The 15,990-nt window shown below is 37.2% G+C and overlaps 1 protein-coding gene across 4 annotated transcripts in view; it reads right to left on the bottom strand.

The window, feature by feature from the left end:
- The window catches only part of ndst1a (N-deacetylase/N-sulfotransferase (heparan glucosaminyl) 1a), a 79,102-nt gene that overhangs the window by 27,346 nt on the left and 35,766 nt on the right, over positions 1–15,990 (bottom strand). The window contains exon 2 of one of the 4 annotated variants that reach the window (XM_053641009.1): positions 14,717–14,757. The exons of the other annotated variants lie outside the window; for them this stretch is intronic. The gene's annotated coding sequence lies outside the window, so the exon portion shown is untranslated. The remainder of the gene's footprint in view (positions 1–14,716; positions 14,758–15,990) is intronic. 4 annotated transcript variants of the gene reach the window in all.

Below are 15,990 nucleotides of genomic sequence, written 5' to 3'. Positions count from 1 at the left end.
AGGGGCTGTGAATCATATGAAATAGCAGAAGGGCTATTATAAAATGGTTATTATAGCTGTACAAGCCTTAGATTTGGATATCGGTGGGACCATATGAGGAAAGTATGGACTCTAATCCTAAAGGAAATTGCCCACTTTTTAAAATACATACGCTCTACTTTCATCACCTAATGTGTCTAATAAAATAACTTGCAATTTCAACTGTGAATGTTTATCATATTCAAACAGACAAATGTCTTACACAAAGTGCCATTTGTATCCAACCCAGATGAAGCCCCAAAGATTCATTCCCAACTGACGGTGTAATTTAGTCCTAATACACTAGGCCTGCATCCAAAAATATGCCTCGCAGCTTGCCAGGGTGGTCCTCCATCATGAGCTCTCACTCTGCAGCTGTAGCTCCCCCATCCTGTCTTCTCCATCACACCGTCTTCTCTCCTAATACACCGTGACTAATGTCTAACATGAGACAGGTTAATTATGGAAATTGTGGTGATCCAGACACACGCGCAAAAAGAAAAAAAAAAAAGAGGGGGAAAAAAAAAAAAAAAAAAGATTCCCCTCGTGCAAACACTACAGGTGAAATTGTAACATTAATGTTGGCTCTAGGAAAAATCTCATTAATCACTGCCACTTTAGCTGGTGAAGGCTGAAGCTGAACAGAATGCTCGTGTGGAAAGCAGCTGGGTAACATTAGCTCAACTAGACACACTGATAATGGCGAATTCTCTCTGGCTTAATGTTCAGAATGAAATGCGAGCTCCCTCGCTCAGAAGACGTGATCCCTCTTTGAGGAATGATAAAGGTGCTTATTTGGGTCCATGCTGAGCAATATGATGATATAATATCGAAAATGTGATAAAATGTCATAGTACACTTTCTGATACATCATGGGTAATGCAATATTTTTTAATAACTTTTTTAATAATTACAAACTGAACTTACAAGCAGCTGATTTAAGTTTTCTTCTCCTTTTCAGTGTTAAATAAATTACCTTATAAAAGTTTTACAGAGTTTCTTAACAAACATCATGATACACATTAGGTTTTATTTTTTTTCTTTAATCGCCCACCCCGGTTAGACAGGAATCCTCTTATTATTTCCTGTTTCGTGGAATCTTGGCAACTGTCCATTTTGAACATTTACAGATTTTTGTGTGTTCACTTTCCTGTTTTATTAGCCTTTAACATTTCCAAACTCTGCCTCACAATATATTCAGTGTACTATTGTTTCACAGTTGCTGTCGGGTCAAATGCAAATAAAAATCTGCGTGTTGAAATAGTGCCAGGTTTATCTAGGTGAACTTTAATCCAGTAACTCAGTGAGTCATGAATGTAAGACAATAACAAACACGAGCAGGCAATGGCCTGGCCTTTTCTGAAAAACAAAAACATTTCTTACTCACAGTTGTTAAAAAAAAAAAAAATCAAAATGGGGGGAAATCTAGCTAATCGCATTAGCTATTCATTGAAATGCTATGATTACAGAGGGCAATATGGCAAAAACGATCACAGGACAATGACAATTTTAATCTTTGAAAAAGCAAGTTCACTGGAAGAGGAAAAGAAGTAGCAATGAAAAATTATTTTGAAATGAATTTTGATATTAGTAGCACCTAATTCCATTTTCTCACTTACATCGACTCAACCTCCTCACAAAATAACATTGGTGCCAGAGTTTACGTCAGGATCTTCTGTTTAAAAATCAAATAAAACAACCCATCTATGGATAGCTAGCTAACTATGTTTTAAGACAAAAATATTGCATCATGAATAAAATGTGTTTATACAAATGTGTGTTTCATATTCTGTAAATAGTATAGGACACAACTTACAAAATAAAAGCCAATTATCAACACCATTCGCCGCTGCATCCACAGATATAAGTTAAGGCTTTACTATGCAAAGCAGAAGCCATACATCAACACTGTCCAGAAGCAATGCCGACTTCTCTGGACTCGGTCTTATCTGAGATGGACAGTAGCACAGTGGAATCGTGTTTTGTGGTCCGACGAGTCAATGTTTCAAATAGTTTTTGGACAAAACAGCCGTCATGTTCTGCAGGCCAAAGAGGAAAAGGACCATCCAAGCAGTTACCAGTGTCAGGTCCAAAATCCAGCATCTGTCATGGTATGGGGGTGTGTCAGTGCTCATGGCATGGGCACCTTTAATAAGAAAGATATGTAAAATGGAGCAACATATGCTGCCATCCAGAGCAAGACAACGCCAAACCGCATTCTGCCTGGATTACAAGCGCATGGTTGCATAAGCAGAGAGTCCGGGCGCTAGCATGGCCTGCCTGCAGTCCTGACCTGTCTGCGATTGATAATGTGTAACACATTATGAAGCGTAAAATAAGGTAACGAAGGCAGTACAGTTGCACGGCTGAAGAAACGCATAATGGATGAATGGGGAAAATTCCGCTTGCTAAACTTAACCAACTGGTGTCTTCAGCGTACAAACACTTAATAAGTGTTATTAAAAGAAAAGTTGATGTTACACAGTGGTAAACATTTGACTGTCCCAACTTTCTTGGAGTGTGTTGCAGTCATCAGATTTGAAATGAGTGTATATTTTCAAAAATAATTTAAATTCACAAAGTAAAACATCAAATAAAGTGTTAATAATGTGTTTTCAATATAGTACAGGGTCAATAGAATTTTCAAATGACTCTTCTGTTTGTTTTTTGCATTTTCCATACTGTCCCAACTTCTCCAGAAATGGGATTGTACATGTATGAGTGTACGGTATAATACACCATGAGCAATACAACATCTCTGTGCTACAGAAGACTGAGCAGAAAGAGACGTTCCTTTGTGAAATGCTGTTAAAAGTCCTTGAAGTAAATCATGTCAGATAGCTGAGTGCAGTATGCTGAAGGTCAAACAATAGTGCTTGAGGTGTTCTGTGACTCTTTGTGTTAGTGTGAGTGCAGTGGGGTCAGCGCGAATCCCTGTGGCTTCTCCATGCTCCACATTCACACATACCAACGTTCACGCAAAATCTCTCATACCAGCGCCGTGGAAACCACACGCTCTCCATGGAAACAGAGTTGCGTTAACTGTGACGAGCCTACAACGCCAGCTCTTTTGTCTAATGGAGAGTCATGAAGAGAGTTTGGACCAGAGAGAGAGAGGTAGGCAAGCTGATCTCTATAAACCCCTCGCTCTCATCAACTCAACCACATTCACCCTGAGAGAAAAAGATCAGTTCCACAGAACTATGTTTGAATCACAGGTTGTTGTTATGTTTAGATTCTTGGTAGAGTTCCTTAAAGGTTCTATGGGTGGTTACTTTCTAAAACATGTGGGTCAAAAGAAAGTCCACATTCATTTACATGAAAGTATATATGATGCGTGTACAGCACTGCATTACTTTCGTTCAATATAATCATCTGTAACTGCTTTATCCTGGTCAGATTCACGGTGGTTTAAATGACCAATTTGTTTATATTCTGAAAAACAGAAACAACTAAGCACATCAGAAAATCTTGTGGGCAAGGGCCAATTAGAATTGTGGGAGCAGTCACTGATTGGTCAAACCTTCTAGTAGATCAGGAGGGATTGGTCAAACTTTCTACAAGAGCAGGTGGGATTGGACAAACATTTTGTGGGAGCAGGCTGGACTGGTCAAACTTTCTACCAGAGCAGGCAGGATTAGACAAACTTTTTACTAGAGAAGGCTGGTTTGGTCAAACGTTCTATCAGAGCAGTTGAGATTGGTCAAAACTTCTATGGGTGCAAGCAGGACTGGCCAAACTTTCTAACAGAGCAGGCAGGATTGGTCAAACCTTCTGTGAGAGACGATGGGATTGGTCAAACCTTCTGTGAGAGAAGATGGGATTGGTCAAACCTTCTGTGGGAGTAGGTGGGTTAGACTGTGAGTGAAACATATAGCGGGAGTGGGCAGGACTGGTCAAACTTTCTGTGAGTGCAGGCAGTATCAGCCAACAGGGGGATTGGTCAAATTTTCTGCTGAGGGCAGGTAGAATAGGGTCAAACATTCTGTGAGTGTGGGCAGGATTGGTCGGTCCTCCCAGTTCACTACAATGGAAAAGGAAAAAAGGTGCAGGAATGCAAAAATCCATCCATTTCTCGTACTGATTATTGCACACAGGGTCGCAACGGGCCAGGAGCCTATACCAAGGGACTCGGGGGGACAAGGCGGGGACATCCTGGATGCAGGGCACAATCACACACGCACACACTCACACAACCATTCACCCCCTATGGACAATTTGGAAATGCCAATCAGCCTACAATGCATATCTTTGGACTGGGGGATGAAACTGGAGTACCCTGAGGAAACACCCGAAGCATGGGGAGAACATGCAAACTCTGCAGACATAGAGGCACGAATCGAATGCCCAACGCAACCCGGAGGTACAAGGCAAACATGCTAACTATTAAGCCACCGTACATAAGCTTATATATCTTTCCAAAAAAAGGAATGATCATACCAGATTTTTGCTTTGCTACTTTCCTAATGCCTCTTATCAATTGTAGTTATGGTTTAAAAAAAAAAAAAAAAAAAAGAGGAAAAACACTAACTAGTAACAGTAGCTGTTTACTTAACCACTATGAGTAGTGGGAAATATCACAAAAAATAGGGTCCCCATAGGAACAAATTGAAATAATGAAATTAAATGTTTCTACATTAAAAAAAAAACTACCAGAAAGAGCAGTAAACAGTAGTAAATGAAACAGAGTCAATATTTGGTGTGACAAAAAATACAAATAAAAATAGTAGTCTCCAGTACAGTTTATGCAGTTTTATAGGAAACGAGCTGTAAGTTTTACTGAGCATCTTGCAGAACCAGCCACGGTTCTTCTGGAGACTTTGACTGTCACACTTGCTTCTTAGTTTTGCAGAAAAACCCATCAGCCTTCATTGTGTTTTTGTCTGAAAAGTGTCTCTCACGTAATATACTGCTTTCTTTAATGACACCCAGACATATTTCTGTAACATTTAATTTTGTGCTAGAAAACTAATGTTTGTGAATCTAAAATGCTTTTGTACTGACACGATAATATAGAAGTCACAAAATAAAATAAAGTTTGTACTAAAAAAAAAATAGGGTGCCTAAGATTTTTTGCATAGTATTGTATATATTTGGAAAACGTATATTTTTCTCTGGATTTTGATCTTCCATCCTTATAAAAATGGCAATTTAGGTCATGGAATGTGCCTTTTCTTAATTGCTGCACCATCCATTACAATGTACTGCACTCAAGGTGAAGGTCCACGCTCCATATTTTGAGCAATCTGCATGCTCTTACCTTTGTTTTTTTTTTTTTGTTTGTTTTTTACATGTTTGACATCAAATTTCACAACTCATTATCACCACCTATAGTGCTAGCTTGCACATGTCAGCATTTAAAAAGGTTTTCCATTTTCAAAAAAAAGTATGAACAGGACTACAAGCTGTTTTCCAAATCAGGATATGTATGGATGAGTCTAGAATTTAGGATTCCAATGCAATTCTGAGAATGTTTACATTCAGCATAGATTCATAAATTCATTGTGGTGTGAACATCCAGGCTCTCAAACACTGTCCCGGTGTCGGAAATGTCCCGGTGCATTGTGGGATATCATAAAGGCACTGGATTTCCTTCAACATGCTTTGACATATTGTAGTTTGTCATATGTTCAGATATTCACAATATGGCCAAAAGTATTTGGACACCAGACCTTCACACCCATGTGTGCTTGGTGAACATCCCATCCCAGATTTAATCCACTTTTGCTGTTATAAATGATCTGCACTCTTCTGGGAAGGTTTTCCACTAGATTTTGGAGTGTGTCTGTGGGATGTGTTCATATTCATGTCATTAAGTGAGATCAGGCATTGATGTTGGGTGAGGAGGTCTGGGGTGCAGTCGGCATTCCAATTCATCTCAAAGGTCTTCAGTGAGGTTGAGGTCAGGGCTCTGAGCAGGCCACTCAACCTTGTCAACCCATGGGAGTTTGAACACAGGGAAGTTTGCTTTGCATTGTGTGCAAGGAAATTGTCAAATACAAATTCATGTTATATAATTGAGTGCTTCCAACTTTGTGTCAACAGTTTGAGGAGGGAACACATACGGGTGGGATGGTCAGGTGTCCACATACCTTTGGCCATATAGTGTAATTTTTGCTGTTCATTCCAAGTCATATAATATATATACATATACATATATACACACACACATACACATACATACATACATACATACATACATACATACACACCACCTCTCTCTGGCTGCATTTGTGCCTTTGTTTGTTCTCTGTCAGGATGTCAGCTTGGTTTACATGTATGTGGCTTTTTTCTCCCTCCCCTCATTTAGTTATTTTGTTGTTTAAAGTATACAACTGCCTTAATTAGGATCATAGTATTTGGTCTTGCACCAGTATAATTTTCCATTCAATGTCATTATTTATTTATTTATTTATTTATTTATTTTGGGGGAAATGAAGTATCTCCATACCATTGTGCTCTGTTCACTGCTTAATGTTGTGTTCCATTACCCTGGGGCATCTTTTAGATTTTATAGCTATACAACTGTAACAATCATTTTTTCTTTATCTCAGCGAGGGTCCATATAAACAACTCTGATGTATAAATGGGTCTACAAAGCCATTTTCATCATCCTAATGGTAGACGTGTATGGTTGGGAGTGCAAGTAAGACACAGAGGAAACAGCACAGCAATCTTTTTAAGGGGAAAAAATCAGCAAGGTTAATAAAAGCCTATATGGGTTATTTTAAATAACAGAAAATGTGGAAGATAACAGTTAAATACTCGGTAGGTGGAATGAAAAATAAAAAAATAAACAAATCCTAGAAAATAAATTCCAATATTTCCACATATGCCTTATTGGATTTCTCTTATACAACATTATTGTTAATTTTATAATAGAAATTAAATGTAATATTTCATGTTGTATATAATTAGTGACAGGTTGTAGGTTGATTTTGCAGTTCTGTTGATGTAAATAAAAAAAGATTATTGCCAAGCCTCAATGGAAACTCAGTGTTAATGATATTAACTGCATTTTAGAGACTGAGAGAGAAGAGAGAGCGTGAGAGAGAGCGAGTGAGAGACAGACATTCATTTATGACAGTTCTCCCATTGACCAAAGTCTAATCTGAGGCAGTGCTGAAACTACTCAAAATCAGCAAACTGCATTTCAAACTGACGTTGCTTTAGAGACTGCTGGCAAAGAGACAAAAGAAGAAATGTATCTGCAGAACCTTCAAAGTGAGGCATTATGATAAAGGTGAAAGCAATTTCTCTGTCTAAAAGAGCAATAAAGTTCATCAGCAAGAAATGTCAAGGTAAATGCCATCGCAAACAGCCCAGCTGGGAGTTTTCACTAAGGTCCTTTAAGTGTTGAGCATTAACTCTTCTCCTCTCTTCGTTTTCTTCTTCGCCTGCAGTGATAGCTTCTATCAGTCAATCAGCTTTAGACAAGATTATGCTGGATAAAATAAACATGATGTCCTTCTATTTTCCTTTCCTCTGGCCTTTATCAATTCAAAAATCCATCATACTAAGAGGAATGAGAAGGAGTAAAGAACAAACAGAAGTATAGCCTTATTTCTTCAGTACATCATAGTCTCAAATATGATTACTTTTTTTTTTTTTTAAATCAACCTATTTTTGGAGCATGGTTTGAGTTTCTGATTCCAAATTGCATTGCAAAACCTAATTCTGCTGTGATGGAATTACCTTGTTACAGAAGTCTGCGGACGCAGGAGGCAATCTCATCATGTGAGATGCGAAAGAGGGAGAGAGGGAGAGAGAGGAGGCACTGAGAAAAGAGGAAATATTAAAAAGCGCTGACCCCCTGCAATGAAATTGTCCTTGAAATGTTGCTCTATTATTAGCGGCTCCAAAAAAGAGGACTGTGAACTAATTCTTGAATTCCACTGTAATACTTTACCAGAGTACTCACATTGAACTAAAAGCATGAAAACTATTAATAGAAAAACAGAAATAAAAAAAAAATGTATAATGAATATGGACATTAAAGAACTCAACTTGTTTTAAAGACTGAATAATGCACTAGACTACATTTATACTGTACTTACACAGTTACAATCAAAATTGTTCAAATCCCCATTGCAAATCAGATTTATTGTCAAAATTTACAGACATTCAGCTGTTTGCAATGAACAAATCAAACAAAATCAATGAAATAGTTCTATGCCTGTTTTGCATATTTGTGCTGTTTTGAGGGATTCTATTGAGGGGGTTGAATAATTTTGAAACTGGAGAAATCATAATAAGTTGCATTTTCAGTTGAATTTGGGGAAAACACTTGAAGCATTCGTTGTGTTGAACTATTTCAATCGCTTTTGTTAGGTTTGTTCATTGCAAACAAATGAAAGTCTGTGAATTTTGACAATAAACCTGATTTGCAATGGGGGTTGAAAAATTTTGATTAGAACTCTACATTTATAAATGTGGCAGAAACTTATTACAGACATATACCAGTCCCTCCATGATTTCGTTATTTTTGCAATCGCAGAAATTAACGCAAAATCAAGCAAACGCCGCAATATTCATAGGCGCTCGTAATTTTTCCAAATTTTCCGCAAATTTGGGCCAAGACATGTCATGTCACGGCATCACAACATGCATTTAGCCTCTTCGATTCACGTGTGTCAAACTGTACAACTAAACATCTCATTTACCAACAAACATCACTGTGAAAGACCGTGCAAAACATTTTTATGCAATTTCGCCAATTCAAGTAGCTTTCCACAAAAAAACTTTTCAAAAAATAAACAGTGAAAAAACCCACAGAAAAGCATTTATGGCTGCAACAATCACAAAAAAACTCTGCGAAATCCTGATTTACTGAGCAGAAGACTGAAGAACGTGCTTGTTTATGGATATCAAGTGCCATTGGAACACTAGATTACTACTACACTACTAAAACTGAAACAGAAACAATTTATAAAAAGGAAAGTAAAATAATAATAATAAAAATAAATAAATTACACACACACACACACATATATATATATATATATATATATATATATATATATATATATATATATATATATATATACACACACACACACACTATATATATATATATATATATATATATATATATATATATATATATATATATATATATATATATATACACACACACACTTTTTTTATTTATTTATTTTTTTAAACAGTGGATCTTCCACTGACATAATTATTAATGCAGCTAACAATAAAGAAACCTTCTGGCTTAAAAAAAAAACTAGTGTTTTTAAATAATAAATAAACAAACACTTTTTCCAATGAGAACCAGCCAAATGTGATAAATATACATAAATCACAAATATCACATAAATTTGGGATATAAATATACATAACGATGAGAGTATAAAAAGTATAAAATGTTGCCCTCTTTAAATGAGTTAAAATCACCCATCAAACAACCAATTAGAATGAGACCAAAGTTAAATTTTCAAAGCTCAGGAGTGTATAAAAACAATTAGAACAATTCATCACTCAAGTACATAAAAAAAAAAAAAAAAAAATTCCCCAAATTCCAAAACAGGGGTGGGCGATATGACAAAAAAAATTATCACCACAATCCCGGAAGACGTTTCTATGACGCATGATTTGGTTTCCTAACAAACTGCGAGCAAAACAGTGGTGTTACATTTTTCAAAACTGTGTTCAATTATATTTTTAAATAATGGTTCATTATTTATGAATGATGAAAAGAAAAAAAAAAAAACCTGTACAAAATTGTAACATTGCCAATTCTAAAGATTCAGTACAAGATTTTATCATACGATCAAAATTTGTTATAAAAATACTGACAACATCTGCAATATCCCAGAAAAGAGAATTGTGACATAATCACTATATTAATATAACATTAATATAACTGCCTCAATGATGTTGCAGCACATCAACACAACTTCATTTTCCAAATAATTTACGCATGCTTGAAAATTGGCAGCAAAACATCTTTTTTAAAAAAAAAAAAAAAAACTAAACTGAATTTCACAAATACATGAACAATAATATGGAAATAACTACTTTGAAATTCATAGAGCAATGAAACATTAGCTTATAATTTCGTGACACTTTGGTTTAAAGCAACACAAATTAACCAGCTTTCATTTGGCCACCGATTTAGCTTGTGGCAAGAGACACTAACTGAATGCAGAGCAATCTGTAGAGAAGCCATGTGGCGTAAAAGCCTGGCCTGAGGGCACAAAGACAACAGTTATTACCTGCAATCAAACCCATAACCTATAGAGCCATAACCATGTGCACTGACTGCTGAGCTCTGACCATCAAGAGAGAGACCTTTTCCACTGGGGACGGTGTGACCGACTGACCACGGAACTGTAACAGACAGGACCATGATGAGCAAATTAAATGGAACACCTCAGGCGATATATTACACAAGTCTTTCACTCACACACGCACACATGCTCACTCACACACTCACATTAACACATACACAAACACATTAACATGCTCAATTGCTCACCCATTGACCCGTACTCATATCCACCCACCCGTGGCACAGATGCACACAGTCTTGTGACTTAAACACCCACCCTCCCACACACGCACACGCACTCACACATCACTGCTGTTGTGTTTACCAATAGGATATCTGGATGGAACAAATAGCTTGCACTGCCCCTGAGCCAACTACTGAGAGGGCTGAGGGGTAATTTATCATTTTTGGCAGCTCTAGGGGGGTTGGCAAAGGATAAGCTGTCATATCTGCAGCGTGCTCTGGCTATCGACGCATTTGAGTGTGCGTGCGTGCCACTTTCGCAGTGACGCGCTCTAGAACGGTCGCTAGAGGACAAATTAAATGAGAGCTAGAATTCAATTTCCATCTAAACTGCTAGACGAGTCAATAGCGAAGCCCGCTGTTTTGGAAATGTCTAAAAGCGCCTGAAGTGCTGATGAAGTGCAAATCAGAAAAGGCCAGACTATGTGCGTGTTATTTACAAACACATGCACATAATGTGGTGGCACGTCTTTGAATGCGCGGTGATAAAACGCTTAAGTATACACACCAACAATAAGAACGGTCTCAAACGAGGACGCAAAAGTAAAAAGCAGATACAAGAACACTGTGTCAGCAGGGAGACCGCATTTGGTCCTTTGTCTTTAGCAGCTTGGTAAATTAGCTTGTAATGACTGCACAAAAAAATAGTGTCTGTGCCTTCTTGTTATTCCACTGGTTCAATTTCATAATTTTCAGGAAAAAAAAATAATAAATCTGATTCTGTAAGACAGTATGGGGCCAACTCCATCCCTGAATAACATCCGTTCCTGTTGGTGCCAGTCACGAGAAGATAACAAAACCCATCCACTAGAACCTTTTGTAATAGACCAGCTGCCAATGGAAATGTACACCGGTTTTCTGGTGCCAAAAGTTCCAATATGGTGACCTGTATCAATGTTTTCTACTATGTGAGAAACAAGGGGTGGTAGAGGTGTGGCTTGGGTGATGAGGAGTGTGTTGAGGTTGTTTGGGTAGTCAATATACTTGAGGAAACAGTGAAGGTGTTACCCAAACATCATCCATGGTTCTAAAGATTTCCATGTGGTCCTCCAAATGGAAGATGATGATGATGAGCTCATCCAATGGTGTGTTTAAATCATGTCCGAAAGATTGTAATTACACATAATAATCGTAATTACGAGTGGGAAACTCTGGATTTCTCCGAGATCAGAGTTTTCAAGTTGAGGGCGTGTCAGTAAGAAAACATGGCGGAATCAATTGATGCAACGTCTGTAATTGACGGTAAATTTGTTGAAATTTAATGATTACTCGTCTCAGAAGATTTCAGTTATTATGTGGTACAATAAAACAAACAAATTTCCTGCACAATATATGACAGCACTGAACAATTACGATATAATAAGCAATGATAAAGTTTACAGTGGCTTCAAAACACCTGATGTGCATTCTTTGTTCTTCATTTTCTAGAAGTAGACTTAAAAACCTTGCTGTATTTTTTTTAGTTAATTAAGAGACAGTACACGGCCATTTTGCTCTGACCAAAGTGACTTGAACGCACATGATGTCATAATTACTTGTAAATACGAACTTCCTAGGAGGACTTGAACGCACAGCAAGTTACAGTGCTGTGCTAGCTTGCTAGCAATATTAAAGTATGTAACATTAAACCTACTGAAAACCTCTTAATGTAATGCTAGGCAGATCGCTATAATTAGCGCTTTACATTAATGAAGCTATTCACTAGCTAGCTTATTGTCTTTAGCTAACGCACTTCACTGACAGCGCTTGCTGATTTAAAAAGGTTTGGAACACACACACACACACACACACAAAATATATATTTTTTAGAAGCCTAAAAATATTTTTCTCTTTTAATAACATCATATCACATTGCCAAGCATCAAAATGGTATAAATATGAAGCAATGGATACACAGTCAACTAAAAAAAAATAAAAATCCCCCCTATAACCTTGGACCACCTTAGCACTTCACATCAAATCCCAAATAATCCAGGTATGCTTGAAAATCACCTGCAAAATACCCTAGAAAGCCCTTCAGAGTGGGTGCTGAACTGGATTTTAATTCACTTCTGCAGCAGGCATCAGTGTATTAGAGTCTCTCCAGAGTTCTACTCGAGCCGTTTCATCTTCCTAGGCAGCCATCGGCTGCTGATTAATGCAGGAGAAAAGCTGGGCTGAAGCAAGAAAAAAAAAAAAAAAAGACAACAAAAACAGGTCTGTGTTCCCAAAAGAGAGATGCTTGGGTCATCAGAAAAAAAAAAATGGTGAGGTGTGCATATCAGAGCATGGCAGCTCGTTAGATTTCACACAGATAGCCTGCTGGGTTCAATGGGAATCGGTTTTGCCACACATGAAAGCTGAATGGTCTGTGATTTACGGCCTTCTTCACTACTCTCCACGCTTATTATTCAGGGTACGACTCAGTGACAAAGCAACTCTCTCACAGGTCTGACAGGTAGATTGACTAGGAAAGATAGCCCAAGTCTTCATGCCATCAGTGGAGCTTTTAAAACAGACTGATATGTGACCACTATCTAAAATGGCATTAAAAGACACCATACATCATATAGAGGCTGAAACAAAAACCCTTCTGCATTAGAGAAAAGCCTGGCATTGTATTTATTCATAGGCACGGGTAATGGCACCTGCAAACCTAATATTAGTGTTAATGTTAGGGGTTATGGATAGCATCACTTATACTGGCACTAACGTCATAAGCGCTACATTCAAGTTCATGCTGGGAAAGTAGAAAAGCAACAAAGTTAAAAAACAAAGTTTATTTATAACACCTAGCCATAATTTTCCATGAATTGTTCTAGTTCTAAGCCAGATGGTTTCATGACTATAAAGTGGTGGTGCAGAATAAATGCAAGAATAAATGGGCATGTAAATGTAAACTACAGGCCAAAACTTGGAAGCAACATTAACTTTGTAAAGAAAAAATATTATAAGAAACTATTTAGTTTATTTATATACAAAAAAAAAAAAATGTTTCACTTAAAATAAGTGAGCAACTGATTCTTAAAGTACCCAAACATTTCACTTCAAACTAATTCAAGTACTCTATATCAGGCTGTCTCAAACGTTTTTGTAGCCAGGGACCTTTTAATCTGTTTAAAAAAAAAAAAACCCTTCATGAAAGCTATTTAAATATGTACAGTAGTATTTTTCTTGATTTATTGGAGCCTTAAAGCTTTTTATTTCTGAATTGTCGACCAGCAGCACACACTAGACCCATGTGTACATTATTTACAGGCTACTTATTTTTGAGTTATTGAGGTTTGGATTAATTCCATTAGATTCAAGTGACCAGTCAAGTGACTGTTGAGACATGCTTTTCTAACTGAGGGGTAAAGTTCATCCCATAGGAGCCTGATTGATGGGAGAACCAGCAAGGTGACCATTTTTCATCTAAATGACACTTGGTTTCTGGAAGGTTTACTTGAATGCAAAATATTTCAACAGTAGTATTTTGATAAATATATATTCAAGCCACAGTGAATTCCTTTTCGAGTCATTTGGCAAGATAATACCTAATCGAGATAGTATAAGATTTGACGGTTTCTTTGGTTTCAACCAAAACTAGTCCATTTAAAAATGTCATATTTGGTCACTAATTCCCACCCAGCACAGTGACGATTGGCTATTGTCATTGTGATTGACAGGGGAGAAAGACTATGTCATCACTGTCAGGATTTGACATTGTGATGTCTTGACTGGATGCTTTTTCTGTTTCTGTCCGCTTAGGAGCCAAAAGTGGTTTACTTTTATGAGTCATGAAGCATGTTTTCAAAATCATGACAGAACTTCACTTTGAGCGAAACTTCGCTTTGAGGTGGAACCCACAGAAACCGCTCGTCATTCAGTGAAAACACAATTTAAAGTCACAGTTTATCGAGGCGTTAGACAGTATAGTTTTGTGGTGGCCAACTTTGGGGCACCCTGCAGGCTTTACCAAAACAAAAATAAAAAAACTAATTTAAAAAAAGTCTTAGCTTATGATTTACAGAAAATGTAGGTTAATAATGTGCTCAAACATGACAAAAAAAATCAAGAAGTGAAGTAAATCATTCACACTGTTGCATAAAAATCACCAGTTGCTTGTTGGAGTGGGTGACTTTTGGCTACACTATGCTTAAACAGCGTGCTCTTTGTTGCATGTATTGGTCGTGGTCTATCAGTTGCTCCTACCTTGTACAGAGAGGATGTGTGATTACAGCAGAATGTTTGCTCTGTGAAGACCAACACAAGGAAAAAAAAGGCTTAATAACAGATAACAACACCCGCTGAGAATAAGTACGCTGCACCAGAAGAGCTGCTCCTAATTGGACACATTGTCCATACATGATTGATTTGATCCTAATTAAGCTCTGAAGAGTATATTGAGATCACAGTGAGCGAGAGAGAGAAAAAGGGGGTGGGGAATGAGGAACAGAGAGACTGCTCCGGACAGATCTGGTGAATGTGCTTTTAAATATTCAACCCTATAATCAGACATATTGGAAAACAAGAGAGTAGCTATTAACATGATCAGAGCGAAAGAAAGGAGATGAGATGATAAGAGGCTGTTCAGCTGATTGTTGCTCATCGGTTACTTTCGTTCTTTATCTCATTATGGACACTTCTCTTTTACAATAATAAACTCACAATGAGGTCAGAAAATTTAGCTCACTTTCAATCAACACAGAAAAGAAATAACGAATGTATAATGTAGGACAAATTAACACTATGTAGCTCAGGGAAGAAAGGAAAAAAAAGAGAGAGGAAGGGCATTTTTTTTTTGCGACTGGCCAAAATTGCTTGATCTTGCTGCTGCTTTTTTGTGCTTTTCTGCGGAGAACTACTTGGCGAAATTGCAATTGCACAAAATAGTTTCGCATAGCCTTTCGCAGTGATGTTTGTTGGTAAATGAGAACTTTTAGCTCTACTCAAGTTTGACGCACAAGAAATTGGGCTTTGAATGAATGTGCATTGTGATGACGTCACATGATGCATCTTGGCCCAAATCTGCAGAAAATCTGCAGTAATACTGAAAAATTGCAAGCTTCCCCAAATATTGCACAGTTTGCTCGATTTTGCATTCATTTCTGTTAAAGGAAGAATTTTGTGGAATTTTTATACAAGTCAAATTCAAACAATAATTAAAAATGCTAAATTTAAACATGTATATGATTTCAAATCCAACTGAAAAATACGCATTTGCTACCATTATTAAAATACAAATGTGAAATAACTCTGGCATTTTATTTTCGGTGTAGAGCTGGTATAATTTTGCTATTTTGAAAAACTAATTCGCAATCCTTTAATTTGTGACCGCACTCACCCTAACGCTACGGCTCGCAACACCCGAAAATAAAATGCAAAGTTGTCCGCTCTGGTGTCCACTCTGCCATGTACACTGTATTTATAGCACACCAGAGATAATAATATAGACAAATATCATCCAATATTTGTCCACTGCAAAT

Source organism: Ictalurus furcatus, chromosome 14, assembly GCF_023375685.1.
Source record: "Ictalurus furcatus strain D&B chromosome 14, Billie_1.0, whole genome shotgun sequence".
NCBI lineage: Eukaryota > Metazoa > Chordata > Actinopteri > Siluriformes > Ictaluridae > Ictalurus > Ictalurus furcatus.
The sequence above is the reverse complement of the archived record's forward strand: the minus strand, read 5'-3'. Positions and strand labels throughout refer to the sequence as shown.